General features: G+C 38.9%; 1 protein-coding gene across 7 annotated transcripts in view; it reads right to left on the bottom strand.

Moving 5' to 3' along the window:
* Positions 1-21,859, bottom strand: part of LOC134540806 (neurobeachin) — a 987,386-nt gene that overhangs the window by 609,431 nt on the left and 356,096 nt on the right. The window lies entirely within an intron of this gene.

Genomic DNA, 21,859 nt, shown 5'->3' with positions numbered 1-21,859 from the left:
CCAGTCTAACCGACGTTCAGATTTCCTCCGAGAAAGGAATGCCCAAGTCTTCGATTCAACGCAAAAAAGTTTCATTCAAAGACAAAAAAAAAACGACAGCACGACAACACGGAAAATCTCCCGATTCCTTTCCCAGCACACGGAATGCAAAACGCAAAGTGGAGTAGGAGAGAAAATTTAAAAGAGAGAGCTAAGAAGCAGAAATGTCCCGACTTGACACTATCTGAGGCAAGAGGCGAAAAGTACGGGTTAAACCATCGTTACTTTTGACGCTCGGTTGGGAAGGGGTGGGTGGGAAAGGAAAATTAGATTACAACTTTATCTGTCGCTGGAAACTTCCTCCGCCGTCCGAATAACTTTCCCCCGCGCTGGCGACAGACGTACAGTAGACGTCAGTTACAGACTCACTCACCTCTCCCCCCTGCCCCGTCAAGCGCTGAACTTCGCGCCTCGGGACAGCAGTACAAGACGGCCTTCAACTTCAGTCAGTGTCCTTGAATTCCTTGTTGTTCTCCTGTCCCGTTCAAACACTGTTACAAGTGGGAAAATGCAGGTCCGAAAGGTTAGCTCGATTAATTGAGTAACAGGCGATTTGCCTAAAGGCGGTTTGCCTAAACATGAATTCGTTACGGCGATTTGCCTAAAGTCATTTCGCCTAAAGGCAAAAAGACACAAGCCTGATTAATTAACTAGAGTTTTATTAATTAATTACAAGCTGAAGTAACCGGCGTTACATATCATACTTCAAGGAACTTCACTTCCGAGTCTAAAGTCTGTAGGACATACACTTGAAATACCTGAAATTTTGAATTTAAAGTCCCATTGATTGCACAGTCTCCGTGCATCAAGGCTACGCATATGCAAGACCGGGACGCTAATCTTCAGCTTCATTTTGTGTGGAAGGCAGGTAACCCCTAGGCAAGACGTGACGGACGCACCCAACGATGGCTCGTCACAACTTCAAGGCAACGCTATCTATTGATGAAGTTCTAAACTGAACTGCTATTAGCGCCTTTAGTTCGCTAGCAGCCACGAGCTCCACTAAGCGGATGGGTTTCGCCAAGGAGAAGGATAGGAAGTATATGACCGTGTGGCGAACATAGAAAGTCACACAAACAATATGACCTACACCGTATTATTTTCTATTATAAAACTTAATTTACCACTTTTTTTTTTCCACTCCATTTAGAGAAGCAATGTCATAATTATATGTCAGTCTATGTCACTCTCCAACCCATGAACTATCTATATGCGAAAAATCCAGTGTGAATACAGAGGAAATGCATGTTGCAGCTATCTAAAAAGAATCGGAGAATCTGTTTACTTAATAATGACTCGTTTCACTCGTAAGTCTGCCGACCCCTGGTCTACACTGTTAGTGAATGCCAATTGCGCCCCGCTCCAAGGGAATGCATTAGGAGTGATGTGTAAAGGAAGGGAGGGGGGAGGGGCTGCCGCTAATGGAAAGTCCTTGTAGTTGTAAGGGAGAGGACGAGGGGCGGGCGCTAACTCCGTCGAGCCCCTCCAGGAGTTCCGCAGGCTGGCGCGCGCCGGCCTGCCCAGCCAGCCACGTCTCTAGCAGCCTCGTAACAGTATACAGTAGAACCTTGTGAACCCGGACCTGTTTCGGAAAAAAAATAATGGTAAAAGTTCAGTATCACGCATCCAAGTTTATCCCTTGATCCTGATGTCATGATCCTGTACATTTTGATCCCTGTGGTACAACATTATACTTGCTGTTTTAATTTAGTACGTCGAAAGATTCTGCACATAACAAAAACTCGAGATATTAGCAATAAATTATGCTCTTAAATAGAATAAAAAAGGAAGATATATTTTATATTCATCTTATTATCATTATTCATTGTTATATCACTTTTTTTATCGTCGGGTCGGGATCTTTCAATGTAATAAATTAAAACAGCACGCATCATGTACCACGGGGATCAATGCACACAGGATCATGCCATTGGGATCAAGAGACTAACTTGGATACGTGCTACGGAACTTTTACCTAACAAACACTTTATTTTAATATACACGAAATATTTATTACAAATTCATTTTCTTCTAATATTGTGCAAATTAAATTTATTTCTGATCCATCTGTATAAAAAAAATTAAAAAAAATAAAATTTACAAAAATTTTTTTAATCAAGAACCTCTTAAAAAACTAGAGCGTGTGAATTGTCTCATTCATTAAAATTTAATTAATTATAACGACATACTAACGTAATCAAAATTTTTTTCAGCTATAAATTGAATATTTACATACTTTGCAAAGTTAATTAGTTAAATTCTAAAAGTATATGAATAATTAATAATGCACACATTCAATAAAGCTTTTCTTTAACTTTTAGACTATCCTTTTCTTTTCTTTGGTGAGAACTGCATAGTACGGAAAATTCATCAAACCGTTTTGTAAATGAGTCAATGCGAATTTTCCTGAAATTTCCCTTTCCCCAATTCCTGATCATCCCAATTTTCCGTTGCCCTCCGACGCATCAGTTACGCTCTGACGACGTCGTCGCTTCTGCTGTGAAGAAGTTTCACTTTTAGAAAAAAAAAAAAAATTAACAAAATATGTCATCACGTTGGCATTACGCAAACGGTTAAGGTGACGTCTTCTTTTCTTCTTTTTTTTTCCTCCTTCCACGAAATATCCGCCACATTCGGACGCGGCGTTACGCCGACGTGTAGGAGCGAATACCGAGAACTCCGCGTCTCTCGAGGAAGTCGAGAGTGCACACGGCAGAAGAGTAGGAGTGGTAGGAGGGGGGGGGGGGGGAGAAGACCCACATGGTTGGTCCAGGTCTCGATACAGGAACGCACCAACCAGCATCCCCCCCCCCCCCTGCAGCAGCGATGAGGTCATGAATGATGCAGGTCTCTGGAGACCTCGCCACACACACTCGCCTACACTCTCCCCCCTCCACACCACTTCCCCCTCCCCATCGCGCGATGCCAGGTCGTTAAGCCAACAGTCCCCCCCCACTCCTCTCCATGGACCCGTCGCATCGACGGCCTACTGTCGCGGTGCGCAGCACTCGAAATAATGGCACTCTGGCCGAAGTTATGGTACAAAACCCATACCTCCATTTGCCATCTGAGGCCTCGATCCACAGTTTTCAAGACACTCGGAAATACAACTTAATGTACAATGTTGTAAACTTTATAATAAGCACGTAATACATTTTATTCAATGATCATTATCCAAAAATAAAAATTATTTAAAAATTCTAAAACTAAATTTTTTTTATCTTAAAGAACCAATGTATATAACATGTAAAAATATATGAAATATGAAAAACCCGAATAAAAAATAAATTACATTAAAGTAAGTGTATACGTGTACTGAGCTGACTGGCCACCTGATCCAAGGTGGTTGGACAGTGTAGCTTCCAATCGGATTCGAGCACAAATAAGAAAGCTACAAACCAACCCAAAATAGCTAGCACTGGCAGTGCCATTCCTTAAGGGGCCCACCTAGTCAGCGGCGTATCTGTGCCAGCGAGGCGGGATGATAAGCGCGACGCTCGCTGGTGCTTCTAGCGCGGTGTCTCCTCTGGCCTGGCGCGCAGTCTTCTCGTCGTCACAGGATAACTGTGGAATTTTAGCGGTGACCGTAACATCATTTTTCGGAGAAATGAAGATAAAGGTGTAATGCAAGTCCCTTAAGTGCTTTCAAGAATCTGTAATGGCTGTTTTACGCCTAAAAGTTACTCTGAAAACATGCGTTTTAACCATTTTCACTCTTATAGAAATACAGTTCAAAAACTTAATCCGAAATCAAAAGTTCTTTTCGGCCCTCGGCGAACTCTTAAATGCTTTTCGTAAGCAGACCCCACTCGGATGTCTCGAGTAGTTTTGTAATCACGCGTTGTTTTTTTTTTCGGAAGCTCTGCTCACCGCGTGTGTGCCCGGGTGGGCGGGGGCCTTAAGCAGACGAAGGTCCTGTGGACCAGACACTCCAGAGCAAACCGTAAAGTGTCTCTGGGCCTCACTCATCAGGGACTAGGGCGAAAAAATCCGCGTCCACGGCATGTTTTACCTGGGCCCGGCCTATCTCTGGTTCCAGTCTAGAGTTAAGGCTGAGGGGAGTCAGTCATCACGGCTGGCCAATCCCCGCACAAGGCACACGATGCATGGCTGATCCCCAGCATGACGCACCTAGGTCCCTCCACCACAACTCTGGATAACTGAAAGCGTGGGGTGCTCTCTTCTTTCATTTTCGTAATGACTATATCCTAAAATTAGTGATAGAAAAAATTAATTCCCCCCCGGTTGTGCGGAGGGGGGTGGGGGTGGGGGGGGGGGTTGGTCCCCATGGAATTAAGAATCCCCTCACTGATGATGCCTGCCTGCACTTGAAAAAGCGTGCCTGCGAAACGGGTGTGATGTCAAAACAATGTGTTATGGAAAACTTTCTGTATATTGACGTGACAAAGTCTAATAAATCGATGAACGCCGTTTGCACGCACGAAACAGTGTCCCGTTACGCACATTGTCCCGTTACGTTGTGTCCCGTTACACTCATTGTACGCTTGCGCTGCATCTATCTCTCTTCCACTCGATTGGAACAACCATCGATTTGACTTTTTCGAGGCACATTAAACTTGAAACACCCCCATTCGTTTCCTACTTTTCCTATCATCGTCCTATCCTTAACAGAATAACACAGATTGGAAGAAGTTAAATAGCAAACATGTATAAACGTTATAGTTAAAATAATCTCTTCGTTAAAGTAATAAACATATTTTAATTAATGAGTGCAAATAAAAGTAAATTTATCAATTAAATTGTAGATTTCATTTCACTCCTTCTTTGTATCCATACAAAATAGTGATAATTCAATAAAAATGATTCAATTTTATTCGTAAAAGTATGCAATCATTTCATCAATGTTTTGTTATGACGTTGTCACGTGAAACTATCGTCCGTAAACCCACTTTACAGACAACAAATTTTTTTTAAAGTTTTCTTCTTATTGCATGCATGCAGGCCTAAATATGGGCAGTGTACGGCATACGGGCACAACATCCAGGTATGACGTGTCGGTTAACCCCGCGTGTGAAATTCTCGGACTGCCCCCCCCTCCCCCCCCCCCCCCGGTCCGGGTATATTTCCGCGGGCCCCATCTTGCGAATCCTGCAGATTTGCGCCCCTGAAGCACCCCATTACTAATTTTAAATTCATTATGGTTATTAAGTTCAAACATTCGTTTTCGTAATGACTATATCCCAAAAATTTTGATTTGACGATATCCTAAAATTAGTGATAGAAAATCCTATTAAAAATCATATTGTTAATACAGATAGAAACTTTAAGACAAATGATATCAAACACCCCACGTTTTTAGTTACACAGAGTTGTGGTGTATTAATTGGCTGTTGGACAAAAAAAATTAAATTGAAATATGTATTTTTATTTTTTAGTTTATTCAACGAAAAAAGCTATTTTTTTTAGTTTTTTAACTATAAGTTCTTTTTATTTTAATGCTGCCAACAGACCAAAAATCTTAAATACTAGTAAAAATTTATCTTGTACAGAGAGATATATTATATTAACGATCATGAAATTTAAAAACTTAATAAATAAACCAGTTTTTTTTATCTTATATTTATTAAAATATTTTCAGTTGTTCAAAATATGTTCAAAAGAGTGTAAATAACATTTAATGGGGGAAGCTAAATAAATATAGTACTTAAAAAACCTTATAAGACAGTAAAGGTCACCGGCGATAGGTTTTTTTGGAGGTTACTTCATCCATCCAAGAGTTAGAGCTTAGTAAGTGTTTTGATGGACGGATGGATGGAATTTTCTCGGGCCATGTGATTGGCTGCAAGTCACGTGGTGACGTACAGATGAGACGGATGATTGTTAGTCCAGCTTTAAGAAGGAAAAAAAATGGGGTGTGGCTGTGTCATGGACACGGCCGTGTGTTGTACATGAATACGTGTACTTAACAGGTGATACTTTCTATACAAAATATAAAATACGCTAATTTTTATTTTAACACCATATATATTCACTGTAACTATTTAACACTAATGTTTTATATATTTAATCGATAGATTTTGAAGAGAGCTGACGATTGAAACCTAAATTAACGTCGTAGCTTCTCCGAGTCGAAAGTTATACTAAATGGAAATCTCGAAACGCAGCAAAATGGCGGCGCTTCCCCCTCCACCGCGCGCGATGCGTCACAGTCCTCACTTGGCGTAACGAATTCTTTGATCCTTTAGCTATCCAGTGGCGTAATTAAATTTTGGATGGAGATGATAGGTGTGTAGATGCAACACCAAACTGTATCCCCCGATTTTGTTATCATTCGTTTTTTCTTTAATTGCCTTCCACTGTGGAGGCAATTTTAAAGACGTATTCACGTCAAAAAATCCAGAACATCAGTAAGTAAACGTTGCCCTGATGAGGCCGAAACGTAGTTCGAATCCTCGAGTTCAACGCGGCTACAACCCAGGAGCCAAAGCAACTCCAAGAGAAAGTTAGTTTGGATTCAGTTGAAGAGGGAGAAAGAGAGGGAGAGAGAGAGAGAGAGAGAGAGAGAGAGAGAAGGAAGACAGGGAGGGAGTGTCCGCGACACCATTCTTCCACACCTTCGCCCCGTTTATCGCCGTCTCCGCTATCTGTTCCCAAACAATCTCCTTTAGACGCTCATGCCACCCCTCAACGCCACCGGATTTATGTGGCAGCGCCGAAACTCCTCGCTGGTTGAATTGCGAGTCTGCGAAGCGAACTTTAGACCCCTGAACACTTTATTTTATAGATACCTCCCCTCCTCAACCAACCCCTACACACCTCCCCCCCCCCCCTCCTCGACAAACACACACAGGAAAGCGAGGCGTGAAACAGCGCATCTTCTAACAGCGGCTAAAGACATGCCTCGCAACTCCTCGGAGGAAAGAGAGAGAACGCGAGAGATGCGTCACCGACAAAAAGTGACGTCAAAGTCCACGAAATCATTTAAAATCACCCCCCTACACTTCTCCCAACAAAAACAATGGCGCACAGGGTCGTTACCACTACGCCGAAATACCATAAGCGCCGAATGTCAAAATTGACCACAACGCCGACAGCTAGAAAACTGCTGTGTACCACAACGCCGAAAAAACAACTGAATGAATTTGTGTGTGTTTCTTAAATTTACCTTAACGCTGAAATGCCACAATCGAACCTAACCTTACGTAACCTAACCTAACCTAGCGTAATATAACCTAACCTAACTTAACCTAGCCTATCCTAGCCTAACCTAGTCGAACCTAGTCTAACATAAACTAGTCTACCCTAACCTAGTCTAACCTAACCTAACCTAACCTTTGTGGCAGTCCTGCAATGAAATTTTTCGGCGTTAGTGTATTTCGGCGTTGTGGTGTGTGTGTCCCCTGGCGCACACACACCAGGTGTGCCCAACTTCATGAAAAAAAAAAAACACACGATTAAAAAACTGCTCGAAATATCGAGAAGTGCGTCTGTTTACGAAAATGTTTTAAGAATATGCCTGAAGGCGGATGGGTGGGTCTACTTTCCAAATTTCGTTTTTATAAACTTATTTTTTTAGAACCTGCTAAAATCGCGTGTTTTCAGAATTAAACAACGGGTGGATGTCCATGAAGATACTCAAAAGGACTTGCGTTACTCCTTTACATTCATTTCTCGCGCGCCAGATCAGAGCTTCGCCCTTAGAGGCGATAGCGGGTTAGAAATACCAGCGAGCGTCACCCTTATCATCCCGCCCCTGACTATGAGGGCTCCTTGAAGCTTAAGTCAGCCCCGAGCGAAATTGCAATATGGTTCGTCACGTGGTGTTCAGTAAAAACAAAAACACACCCACAAAAAAAATAATTCATAAAATATTTTTTCTGACTTATCGAAAACATGTATAACTTTTAAAGAAAAATCAATTTTCTGAGCTGCTTCTTAACATTGTCATAGTCGCGACGTACCCATAGGTTCTTCAATGTCGAGGGGGGAAAAATATGTTCGAACATTAAATTACATATTGTAGAGAAATCGTTGGCAAAAGTAACCTTGAATAAATATTCACTACAATTATAAACGTATTTTAACTGTACGTTACATTAAAATAAGGAATTACTGTAAGAACTCGAAATCTTCTTTACCGTCTAAAATCTTTCTTTTTTAAGTGTCCATCATTGTTCCAAAGTATGGAGAATCTACTTGATACGGGCTTGAATGTATTCTCAGTTTTCACGGTGATGAGACGTCCATTAGTTTCAGTCTTCCATAAACCGTCAGCCTCCTTCAATTTAAGTTCTTCGTCGCGATCAGGAGAGCTATGGACATCACATTCAAGACAAGGAAAATTAATTATTTACATCAAGCAGCACTCTCTTCCTTGGTGTAGTGTCTTTAATTTTTTTTGTATTAATAATATTTCTCTCTTACAATTTATTTTTAAATTACATCCTTTTTTTTCTGAAAAATCGGAAGTGTTCTGGTTGGTATGAGAAACAATTTTTTTTTTGCCACGAAAATGAAGACGGACGGCTCAATTTTAGCAACAGAGAGAGAGAGAGAGAGAGAGAGAAAGAGAGAGAGAATGTTATCCCACGCGATACGTAAATTGCAAAAAGCTGTCCGGTAGTTGAATCAGGAGTTGCGGTTACGTTAGAAATAGGGGTTGGTAAAGATTGAAAAAAAAGGGGGGGGGGGAAGGGGGGTGAAACAGGGACTAACGTCATTTTCCCGCGTGGCTAAGGGCGCGCTTCCAAAAAATTCCGTATTTCGACATCCATTCCCGGCGCAAACCTCTTTCTTCGCCCGAGGCAAGCAGAAGGAGTGGAGAGAGAGGCTGAAGAGGAGGGGACGTGAGAAATATCATGTTCTCTCGGAAAACGTTATTTGCCAGCAGATGGATATCAACGCCGTGCGGTTGGCCGACTTTTTTTTTATCGCATTACATTATCCATCAACCATGGCCCCCAACCCACCCGGCAGCCATTTGCCCATTTCATATTTCCGTTATGCTCTCGCCCCAGCCGAACCCTACCTTCGGGGGCAGTTTCGACGTATATTTACCCAGAAAATTTTTTTTCCGTACTTTTACAAAAAAAAATAAAAATCCCTTGGCAACCAGTTGCCAAGAAATAGTTTGCAATAGGTACTACAAGAAAAACACATTTTAAACTTTTTACAACACTGATTACTAGAGACCTGTAAAATTCGCGGATTCATTTCGTGATAGGATAGAGTCCAAATACTTTTGACATTATTTTGCTTCAGTGATTGGGCCACAGTTTATCTGAAGGACTCTGGGCCAATGAAAAATCTTTAACAGAAGAATGAGCGAATCACGATCATTCCAGTCAACAGGTGTTACCAGTCGGTAACCAATCAGCAGATGTAATTTGCACGAGTGCGTAGAGGCTCATGGAGTCTATCCTTTAGGTATTTGAAATCGCGAATTTTACAGGTCTTTACTGATTACATATGAAATACGTTGAGTATTTCTTTCGGGAATTGGCGCATAATTTAATATTTCAATAGATGTTTCATTCAAGCATTTTTTTTTTTAACCCTGGAAAAGATAATAATTGAACATTCAATAATTTAACCTTTTTTTTCTTGTGCTTATTAATGTGCGCAGTTGATACTAGAAAGCTATTCAGGTAATGATTCACAAATAACTTTAACTATTGGAGGTACTGGGACAGCACAGAGCATAAATGTCCGGGTAGGAATGTGAAAACCCAGTATCACTGCGAACACAATTTTTGTGATGGTACAGTTGTGTTCATGTAAATGAGCAAATTTTCAAAAATCTGTAATTTTACTCGAATATTTCAGTTCCATTTGCAATGCAGTCTCTGGCACATGTCCACTTCCCCGTTACCACAATGGCGGCCGCAATGAAACCTCTTTAACAAGGGGGGAGGGAAGCAGTCACAACTCTAAGGTCCGCGAGTAGTAGAAGTACCGAACCGATTCTGGGACACCATTTGGATCCGCCATCTTAGTTCGCATTCGCACTTAAGGCTGGTTGACGCGCTTTTAGTTGAGCAATTGAACGAGTGTCCAACCGACAAAAAAAAACGTGATGTTTTGCATTCAATCATTCGCATATACCTTAGGTGATATTTCTGAAAAATTAACTACGTATTCCCATTATTTAATTAAAGTGTTTATCTTCGCATTCATTAATATCCTTCCTTTACTTTCATTTCATTAATAGCTTCTGGTTTTTTTTAAAAAAAAATAACAACCAAAATATATTATTCTTAAATGAAACATAAATCAAAAGATAAAATTATGCGGCAATTTTTCGTAAGAAACAATGAGTACTATCTCGAAAAACGTATTTCATACATGCAAAAATAACCATAACCATGTTATATATAAAAAAATTTATAATAATTTTCTTGTAGTACTACAAACTGGTTTCCAAGAGAATAATTTGTAAAAGTATAGAATATGTTTTTCTGTGTGGCAGGTCTGTGCATTAGAAGAGAAATGTCATACTTAAAATTATTACTTGAACGGAAAAAATAAACAATAAGTACACAATGACGTAGTGAACACCATCACGTGAGCCTAGGAGACGGTGTGAGTGTTTCGAAAAGGCTGTGCCCACGAGGATCGGTGGTCAGCAGGAAGGGCGAGTCGGCAGGGCGAGTCGGCAGCGTAACGAAAAATGCAGCGCCGTAGCGACGCTTGTCCGAGATTGAGGAGCGGGGTGCTCAAGATTTCCCTCTTTCCCCCTTTCCAACCATCGAGCGCCCAACTCCCAGGCGTTGCAATTTCCGTTACGCCTTGAAGAATCGTGTGACCTCGACGAAACGGCGCCAGGCTGTGAAGCGGTCTCACTTCGATGATCACAGCAATTGTACCACTCGAACTTTCGAACTGAGGATCGAATAGTTTTAGTGATCGATCTGAAATGCCGGTGACTTTTGACAGCTCGCGAGTTCGAACAAGTCAGGACAGAACCTGAAGCTGGCTTCATCCAGTGTGCACGCGAATTCTAAAGTCAAGTTTCTGACGTATTATCTGCAGTCATCAAAATATTCTCTGCCATGTTAGAAATATATTTATTTTGCAGTAAGACATACAAAACGTATCCTTGGGTAATAATTAGGAATTGGCCAGTTTAAACCTCAAATATCATTAAATACTTATTATTCGATGGATTCGATATTCGAGGAAAAAGATTTGAATAAAAATATTGGAGGAAATAAGTTAAATTAAATAATTGAACACTGATAACCTCTGAAATTTACTATTGATCTTGTAAAAAATGTAATTATATAAAAAAAATTGCATTATGTATTGATTCTGGAAACTTGATTTGTAAATCAAGCATTTAGCTAATTAGAATGTTTCAAGTCCATAGTTAGTATTTATCATTTATTTTTTACCCATGACACCTAGATTTGGATTCGAGGGGTGTATTAGAGGTACTACTCTCTGGGTTTCGAATTCGATATCCAGATTCGAGAAAGCTAGGACATAACCCATCTCTAATCATAAAGTATAAAGCAGAATTCATTTGACAGGACGTATTATTCTCGCCAATATTTGAGGAATCGTATCATTTTACAAAATCTACAGTCCTTCTCCATCAATTTAAAAGCAAAAAAAAAACGAATCAAACGAATAAGTGTAATTGTATATAGTTAGGTAAAGAAAAAAAGTCTAACAAATATGGCGCCTTGCCAATGATAAAAAAAATAATAACTGTGGTTTTAACACTTAGTCAATGTGATAGGCAGCTGTGTTTATTATCTAAATACCTTCCAGTTGTCAAATAAAAAAAATACTAGCTATAGACCAAATGAGTTAATTTTCCTGAAATATGCATTGTGAAATAAGTAGGAAAACGGCGCCTGTATATTCATCCTGACGTTTCCTGACTTGCGAGAAATAAACCCTGTCACAAGTTATTTCACTGAAAGAAGAAGAAGTAGTAGAAGAAAAAAAGCTAGCCAGGTGGACTTCTTTTCCAGAGTAATTTGTTTTCGAGTTGGAGAGTCTTTTATATTTAGAAGAGACTAAAAAAAAAAAGATGAATCTTTTATTCTCAATTCATTCTAAAAGGCGAGGTAGAAAGGAAGCTGGGGAAAAAAAAAAAAAAAAAAACAAGAATCGAGCCAATATTGTGAGAGAAATAATTTTGCGGCTTTCTTCACGACAAAATAGCAGTTCAACAAATTTTTTGAAATTTGCAGGAATATAAAAAAAGTGAGTGAATTTTCAGTACTCGCCAGTGATGTATTAACATCTGACCTCGGCAATGAGCTAATTCATGCGTTCTCATGTTGTTCATGTTTCAAATAAACTTATACGTAATAGGTAAGGCAGAGGTGCCCAACCCCCTCAAACACTATGATCTTTGAATATATATACTGTATAGAAGTCGCCAGCCCAGGTTAAAATTTCTAATACGGTTTTGAGGTAGTTGGTTAATTCACCGCCGCAATCGCCACCAAACCTTTGGGGATCGACTTGTGGTGGTCCCTAGCGGACAAGTGTCGAACTCTTCAAACACCCCTTCCCCCTCCCGTTGAACGACCTCGAGCTGAAGTGAATGATGGGTGAGGGGAGCGGGGGGAATGACAGAAACGTTTTTTCACATTAGAAGCTATAATTATGTAAATAATATATACATTTTTCTTGTCTTTTAACCAACCAACCCCCCCCCCCCTGAAATTTTAATGGCGCAGTGCGTCGTTACTCCCCCTTGTGGGCACCCCTGGGTAAGGACCTGCAAAATTCGCGGATTCATTGACCTCTAGGATAGACTCCACAGTCCTTTAAATACTCGCGGAAATGGACACCTGTTCATTGGCTACTGACGCGTGAGACGTCTCAACTAGGCTGTCCATAATTCGGCACTTTCTTGGTTTAGTGTTTCCCATTGGCTCACAGTATCCCCGGATAAAATGTGGGCCAATCGCAGAAGCGGTACGAAGGTATAGTTGTTTTCATGCAAGCCCATCGCGAAATTAATCCGCGAATTTTGCATGTCTCTAGAAATAGGAAACTTGGAATGAAAATTAACGTAGAATTCCTTAAAAATAATGCCGAGCGTGATAAAATACGAAAAAAAATTGTGTTTTCAAAATAAAATTCTTGAAGCGAATCACACATAGTTTACGTCGACTATAGAATCATTCGAGATGCAGAGCGAAAGGTTAAACTATATAATGAAACGGCTACGATAAAAGCGAAAAAGATTTTAAAAAAATTACTATAGCCCGTCTTTGGCACTGATTTTCAACTAGAAATTTTATAAAAAAAAAAGAAACTGCACCAAACAGTTGAATCAATATAGTTTCCCTTTGTCTTTGTGAACTCTGGTTCGCGCCCATCCGCCACAGATGGCAGCACCGTGGTTACACATTTCCGTTCCATTCACAAAATGACTCCCACCAAATTCCTTATACCAAAGTAGCAAGATGTTTACAAATAAAAAAAATTAAAAAAATTGTAGACACGATCCTGTACCAACAGATAGCTTGGTATATTTTGATGACGACTGTTCCAACTATTTGCGAATAGCAACAAAATTGATAAAGCAACAGAAACACACGAGATATAAAAAAAATTGGGTGCGTGGCAGTCACGTTCGTTGGAAGTGAAGCTTCACGTGGAGAGTGCGAATATGCAAGTGCAAATATGCGAGGATAAGTGCTCATATGCAAGTGCAAACATGCAAGAATAAGTGCGAATATGCAAGTGAAAATAGCAAGGATAAGTGCAAATATGCAAATGCGGAAGAATCCAGACAAACCATCGAACGTCACAAGCCCTCGCTCTGTCCGACCATCGAGCACCCCACTCCCGACCGTCGCGATTTTCAGTCGCCCTCTGGGCGTTGCACTGTTGTTACGCTCCGATGACATCACCAACTAGACCTACCCCTCCAGCCGTAGAGAAGCACATACTACAGAACTCGGCCCGTTTAGCATGGGGCAACATGGATACCATGGACACTAGCGCTGCTTAGAGGAAGTTTATAGAACTCTATGGAGCGGAGCGGAAGAAATTACATAATTACTTATGACTAGAAGAAAAATGTTTTGTTAAAAGCGTGTGTAGGATTTTTAACAAAAAAAAAACACGCTTCCTGTAATGTGTTTCCAACCAAACTATTTATAACCTCTTTGAGTGACCTTTTTGTATAACACCTATTTATTATTTATTGTTTAAATGACGAACAGGCGTTGTAAATTTTTTGATGCCTCTTCAGGGAAATATTCAAAGAGTGAAATAAGTTTACAAGCATATAATTTACATGTCAGGTTTTCGGGAACGAATAGAACGATTTAGCCCTATTTTTCACTCGGTAATCATTACATTATTGAGCCGTTTTTGCATCTGAACCATTATAAGGATATCCCAACAGATTTCAACGCTGATTTAACATCTTCGCGTTGCGAGAACACACACAAATTATCACACATTTACTCTTCATTATGCAAAGGTAATGTGAGATGACATCTTGAATCATTTTGACGTGACGTTTAATAAATCGATGAACGCCGGCTGCACGCACGAAAAAGTGTCCCGTTACGCTCATTGTACGCTTGCGCCGCATCTATCTCTCTTCCGCTCGATTGGCCTATGCGCCTGAGGAGAAGAAATACAGCGGCAGCACACAACTTACATCTACACGTGAACTGTTTCGTAGACTGGTTATAAAGTGAAGTGAAAAGTTAATGTGGTTTTCATTGCTTATTACGGCAATAAAGGTTAATTATTCTTGCATTTTAAAAATCTGATTACTTGTATAATTTAAAGTAATTATTCTTTTATTATTAAAATAAAAATGATTCAATTTTATTCATAAAAGTATGCAATCATTTCATCAATGTTTTGTTATGACGTTGTCACGTTAAACTATCGTCCGTAAACCGACTTTACAGACAACCGATTTTTTTTGTACAAATCTTGAGCATGCGCCTATAGTGGTACAACGACGTCACAGGATAACAAATACTGCCCGACAAACAAGTACACACGTAAGCCATTCGTCGTTGACGCATTACTAGTCACGCAGTTACTAGCGATTCAAATCTGACGGTGTTTCGTTACACAATAAATTGCGACCGAACATCACAGTACCGTTCGAATAGACGTTTTCATCGTCAAAATTATTTCGATGAAATGTCGCGAATAAAAAGTAACGATGAAAATTGCCAAGAAGCCAATAATAAGTACTGCTAATGTATTCAAAGTTGACACAACTGAACGTTATCATTAGAGACTGGAAAAATTTGCGGTTTCAATGACCTCCAGGATAGACTCCAATATCTATCCTCTACACACTCGGGCAAATACCAACTGTTCCTTGGCTGCTGACTTGTGAGTCGTCTCGACTGGGTGGCCTGTGATTCGACACTTCTATGAGTGAGGGTCTCTAACTGGCCCTCAGTCCTCCAGATTAACAGTGGACCAATGACAGAAGCAGCACTAAGGTATAATTATTTGAATTTTAGCATAACACGAAATGAACAAGCGAATTGTTCAGGTCTCTAGTTATCATGTCCTGTGATGAAAAAATATAGCGGTGAGGGAATCTTTAAAGATGGCGAATGCCGAGTTAGAGAGAGTGAGAGAGAGAGACGAGGAAAGATGTCATGAATTCTGGCACTCGAAAATAAAGAATGCAAAAAATGACAAAGCACTACGTAACAAGCTGAAAAAACTGAGCCCGCGACAGGACTAAAAAAAAAAAGAGACTCGAGGAGGAAAATATAATTAGCGGAAGGATTCTCCAATGCAGTCCGTCCGGAGAACTTGCGCGGACAAACTGACATAATGAATAATAAACTGCGCAGCGCGGAGCGACATCGAACGTAATTTAATTAACCTTCGCGCGACCCTTTCCAAGGAGACGCTGCAGACATTCGCTTTGTCGCTGATGTCGAAGCAATTACTGTCATCGTTGATCTGCGACTCAAGCTTTGAATGCCAACGTGTGTTGTTGACAACCCAACTGATTGCCATTTCCCTACCCTTAAAATACCATTGCACTTATTTATTGTATGGTTTCATTTGATAGCGACAAAAATGTTAACGTAAGTAAAAAATAAACGTATTAGTAGTTTATACTGGGGGGTCCTACACCTGGGTCCGGATCGAGGTTTTAAGATTGTCAGTCCGCCATCTTGGATTGTAATATCAAGGCGAAAATGTTGGGTGACCTTTCTTTATCTTCGACCTTGACCTTTCCATTAGACCTCAGTCGCCATCTTGGTTTCCGCCTTTTTTGAATCATAGAACTCTTTGCCATATTATGACATCGTTGCAATTTTCGTTATAGCTGCCATCTTGAAATTCTATAGTTTTCATGAGATATTTTTTTAAATTTATGAAAAATTAATTAATAAAATTTTAATATTAAAAATCTCCGCCATTTTGAAAATTGTTCACCAATTTGAAAAAAAAAAAAATTTTTGATAAAAATTAAGAAAATTAAAAAAAATCATAAAAGATAGATAGTAACATTTTAATTTAAAAAATTTGAAAATGTCCTCGGTTCGAACCCGGCGAGGTCAAGAGATTAAAAATGGCGATGGCTCCTTCCTTCCCAGAAGCCACCGACAGTCTGACCTCCCACCACTAATTCCAAGGCAGATATCACGATACCCGCGCCATTTTAAAAACCGGTCAAGATTGACGTCCGTTTACAAGAAAGCATTTAAGAACATATGCTGAGGGCAGAACAGTGGTCCTGTTTACGTATTTTGGTTTTTCAAAACTGTATTTTCAGGAGATTGAGCATGACTAAAACTAGATTTTTCAAAAGGGGTAAAAAAAAAAATATTTGGACACGAAACGAGCGGTTCAGATTTTTGAAAGCACTAAAGGGACTCGCATCATTACGTCTTTTATCTTTGTTTCTCCGCCACGCGGTGTCCAGAGGAGACACCGTGCTAGAAGCACCAGCGAGCGTCGAACCCATTCAGCCCGCTCCACCAACACAACTACACGTTCGTGGCTGGGCATCTACTCTACACACACATACACACACACACACACACACACACCAGTTCCAGCCGACGCGAAACCCCGCACCGACATATAACGCTCACTTCTGCGGCGACGTTTCTCGTTTTCGCCCGTGAAGCCAATAAATAAATATGTATATATACAGACATATAAAAAATCTCCCATTTTCGAGATAGACCTGTCATTTCCCTGAAAATATCCCCCCAATTCCCCCCTTCGGCCCATGTCGATAAAGCAACACGCGCCATTCTTCCCACACCCGCGGACCAGCTCCGGGGATGGTTTGTAAGGGGGGAGGGAGTAAAGAAGAAGCCCTTCACTATACACACACCATCTTCTCTCCCATCTTCCTCTTCGGCACAATATTACTTAGATTCTCCATCGAGAGTGGGCGTTCTCGAGATTCCTACGGCTTCCTTACGTGAGGGCGGGGTTCACAATCTTTGCTCAAGCATAGCTTTCCGTGGGCGGCGTCGAGTTTTGGCGGGGGAGCGCACGAAATTTGTCTGGGTGTTTTGAGGGGTCCCAGCGTGATGTGGGAGATCGGGGCAGGCGCCAGCAGTGCTGATAAAAGTCTTAGGGCTCAGGACACAGCCAACTGTCTGGTCAGCTGAGCGAGTTACGGGGCTGAGGCGGTGAATATGCTGGGTTGGTGGCCCCAGCCGCTGGTCATTGCTAGGGACCGGAAAAATTCGCGGATTCAATGACCTACAGGATAGACTCCAAGATCCTCTACGCACTCCGACAAATTTACATCTGCCCGTTGGCTACTGACTCGTGACAACTATTAACTAGAATGCTTTTGATTCGATACTTCTTTCGTTGAGGATTATTCACTGGCTCCTGAGTCCTTCAGACAACCTGTGGTCCAATCACTGAAGCAGCAAAAGGTTAAACACATTTGGATTCTAGCCTATCGCGAAATGAAACCGCAAATTTTTCCTGTCTCTAGTCATTGCCAAAGCTCTAATACCCTCCCGATCAAACAACAGGGAGTGTTCCCTAGTAGTTCTGTTTTAAATAAGCTCTTGAAGGTATATAAAACAAACTGGAATGCTACTCCCACCCTACTCTATTAGGGCGCATATGTGGGAGGGGAATGTGAGAATGCCGGCCGTAAGGTCGAAATGATCTGTACAGGCCTCTCGAATCATCACGATAAAAAAAGAAAATTGATTGTGATACCTCGTTCCTGTTCGCCAGGGAAAATAGAAAAAAGCATGTCACTAGTGTCTTATAGTCTTTATTTCTTATTAATTTTTTTATAATTTTTTTTTCCAACAAAGTTCCCAAAAATATTTAATTTTTTTTTTTTTTTTTTTTTTTTTTTAGATCATCATGAAGGCAAAATTAATTATCGATGGTGAAATATGTATCAACACAACCTAACCACACTCTGTTTCAATGAACCGAGCACATAAAACCGTAAAATCGCACGTGGTTTTCGAACCGATATCGCACAAGAGCTAAATGTCTGCGCTCGCCAGACACGCAAGGACGAAGTTTGGTGAAAGCGAGTGGGTACACGTTACTCCTGAAATACAGAGTAAATGTGGAGGTTAAATGATCGATTGAAGTGTTGTCCACCATAGCTTAAAATATTTCGTGGGACAGTATTAATATGATAATCGTTTGGAAAAAAATACGAGTACAAATATTTTAAAATAACAAATGTAAATCATTTTCAAGTAATTTGGCTGTCTAATTTACAAACTTTCCCATTTGAAAAAAAAAACCTCCGATGATCAATTATATATCTTATCATATATAGCAAGAAATTTAAAAAAAGAGTGTTTTACTTATGTACAAGAGTTAAAATTTCTACTTTGTTTTGGTTTAAGACACTGAACTATTTTGAAAATTACTGTAACCAAAATTAATAAAATTAACACTCAGTATTATGTGTATAAAATTAATGATTTTATTTAGTAAGATAATCAAGATACATTTTATCTGGTAATAATAAGTATGCAGAACGTGCATTTTCATTTATTAATTTTAATTTTTTAAATACTAAAGTAATAATTTATAATGGATGTTAATTATGCATACGGGAATATAACCTCGTTTATAAAAATACACTTAAAAATAAACTTCAAAGTTTTTACAAACACAATTTCTATGACTAATATTCACAGCAGATGAACGTTATTTAATTATGTGGACCAGTATTCAATATAAATCACTAAACTTCTGAGCGTGACTTACACGCAGTTCCGCAAACGCCGCTAGAATTCGCTCCCGGAGCAGTTACGTCGACTTTTGAATCATTCGATTTGCAGAGCGAAAGGTTAAACTATATAATAGAACGTCTCCGATAAAAACAACAACAAAATACTTGAAAAAAAAACTAAACCCCAGCTTTAACCTTATTTCTGACAAGGAATATTATTAAAATACTGCCATATTGTTAAAATTCACTAACAAGTTAATACGTTATAGTTTCCAAACACAATATATGACTAAATTATTAAGTATAAAGGGATAGTTTACCATCATAAAGTTTTATTATTACTAACTACCATAACTAAATTCATGGAAATTTAATTCCTAACGAATGTAATTATTTTATATTCCTTTAAGTATAATATATTATATAGTTCTACCAAGTATTAAATAACCAAAACAATGGATTCAGCTATGTATTAAATAGTATTATAGCAATACGATAAAAAATATAATGTATTCATACATATTTGCTTAAAATACAATTTGTATAATCCAGCAAAATGTAATTAAAAATTTTTTTATTTTAAAAAACATCCACTGCAGAGTTTTGAACCATGTTGCTTTATCACTGCGCTACGAAGCATGACAAGAGAATATGTATATATAATTATATAATTGTTGTTAACACCAGTCTCCTTAGATTTTTTTTAAACTTGAAATTATCTTTCCTATGATTATTTTAGTTCACCAAGCACCTATATTCCTGGGTATGTTCACTATCATAAAGTTTTATTTCGTGCACCATTCGTACATTTTATTTGGCACACCTATTTTATTTATGAAAATGACTATGTATCGATTTATGTTCATACACCTGGGTCCGCCATCTTACTGTAAAAATTTCGTTGCGTGGTGGGCGCGCATCGTAAATATTCATTCTCATAATTTTTCCATTACGCGCCTAAAGAAGTAAAACTTCAATAGCTGTTTTTAAGATAAGTAAAAATTAATAAAGTGTAAAGGATAAAAAGTGGGAAAATCTCAAATATTCATGAGAAAACGCTCTTTCCATAATCTCAATAATTAAAAGAGAAGAAATGTATGCGATTTTAAAGAAAGAAAAATTGAAGAAGTAGTTGAATCAGACGAAAAAAAAAACTGCTTAATAGACGACTAACAAATGTGTTTATATGCCGTGTTTTTTTTTTCCCTTTCTGATTATGACTGATTGAAGCTCTTTATGAAATTTACCGGGCAAATTAAAATATGATACATTCTATTTTATCCACCATATATGTAAGAAAGAGTTACAGGTTTACATAAATATATTTATAAAACGTAAGCTGAGCTATTTATGGTGATTTTAAGCGGTTAGGACATTTAATATATCCATATTATGTTGCATAATCAACAAAGGTTTAATAATAATTTGTTATCGTACAATTAAGATATTTAAATACTCTTCAAACTGTTTACAAAGTGGAGGGGGGGGGGGGAAGACAGAAGACCTTATAAAACTTACAAGTTTATTTTCAAGAAAAATGATACTCATTTTTATTGGCCTCTGCGCACTTTATTACTTTCTGAAGTAACTATGGTTGAAGAGTAATTCGCACCGAAATGAAATCGCCTGACAGTTTTAAACGCGCCAAGTACGTAGGTTTCTATCACGGAGCTGAAAATGTGGGAAATTTAAAACAATCCCAGGGGAACTAAGAGCTTATTTAATTTCCCTCGAGCGTCTTAAGTTAATTAGTTAATTAAATGTATTTTCGCTATGAGCTACTTTTCTCCTGCAACAAAGGCTTTAACCAGCAACGTAACGATTTTTTTTAAAAAAAGGGAGTGCGTTCACTGGAATTTTCCAATTTAACCCCCCTTCCCCCTTTCTTTTTCTTACCCTTTTCCTCATTACACAAACTTTTCTACTGTAAATGACGTAAAATTATGGATCTTTAAAAACAAATATGAGGTCTAAGCTACTATTGTGTTAATTAAACTTATTATAATGTAGTCTGGACCAAACGCCAAAATCTATTTTTACAATATTTTATTCAAAAGAATGTTTAATGTTCGAGTGAATTTTCAAATTAATATTTTTCAAATACTAATAAATAGTTCTCAATGATAAGTAGAGAGATGCGCTCATCTATTCATTAATCATTAATTCATCAATGAAATATCTGTAAGAGAATTCTAAAATAATACAAAATGGTGTGGTGTATATTTTTTGAATGGCTTCCTTATATAAATATCTACTTTTACTTCAAAGTAAGTCGCCATTATTAACAACGTGTTCAACTGTTATAGATTCACGGTTATAATAATCGTACTGTAATAATATTGAATTGCTGTTTTTTAAATATTTATGTTTTGTTTTGAAACACTTTACTTCCAATGGGGTAAAAGGCTATAGTGGATGAATAGATTTAAAATTAATTCAATCAACTAATCTTGTAGCTATGTGAACTTAGTCATGTATTTCGATGGTACAATATTCCAGTAAACACTAAGAAAACTAATTGCTGGATCGAGATCCCAAACATTTTATTTGTATCATTTCTTAAGTTGACTTATATAATATGTAATGAAAGTCAAGGCTTTCCATTTCCCTTTCATATTATCTGCCGCTTCACTGACAGCCATTATTATTGGCGAGGGAAAGTTGCCCACCAGGAGGTTGGCGAGGGAGGGTTGC

This window comes from Bacillus rossius, chromosome 17 (assembly GCF_032445375.1).
Source record: "Bacillus rossius redtenbacheri isolate Brsri chromosome 17, Brsri_v3, whole genome shotgun sequence".
Classification (NCBI taxonomy): Eukaryota; Metazoa; Arthropoda; class Insecta; order Phasmatodea; family Bacillidae; genus Bacillus; species Bacillus rossius.
Note: the sequence above shows the minus strand (reverse complement) of the source record. Positions and strands in the feature narration are given on the sequence as shown.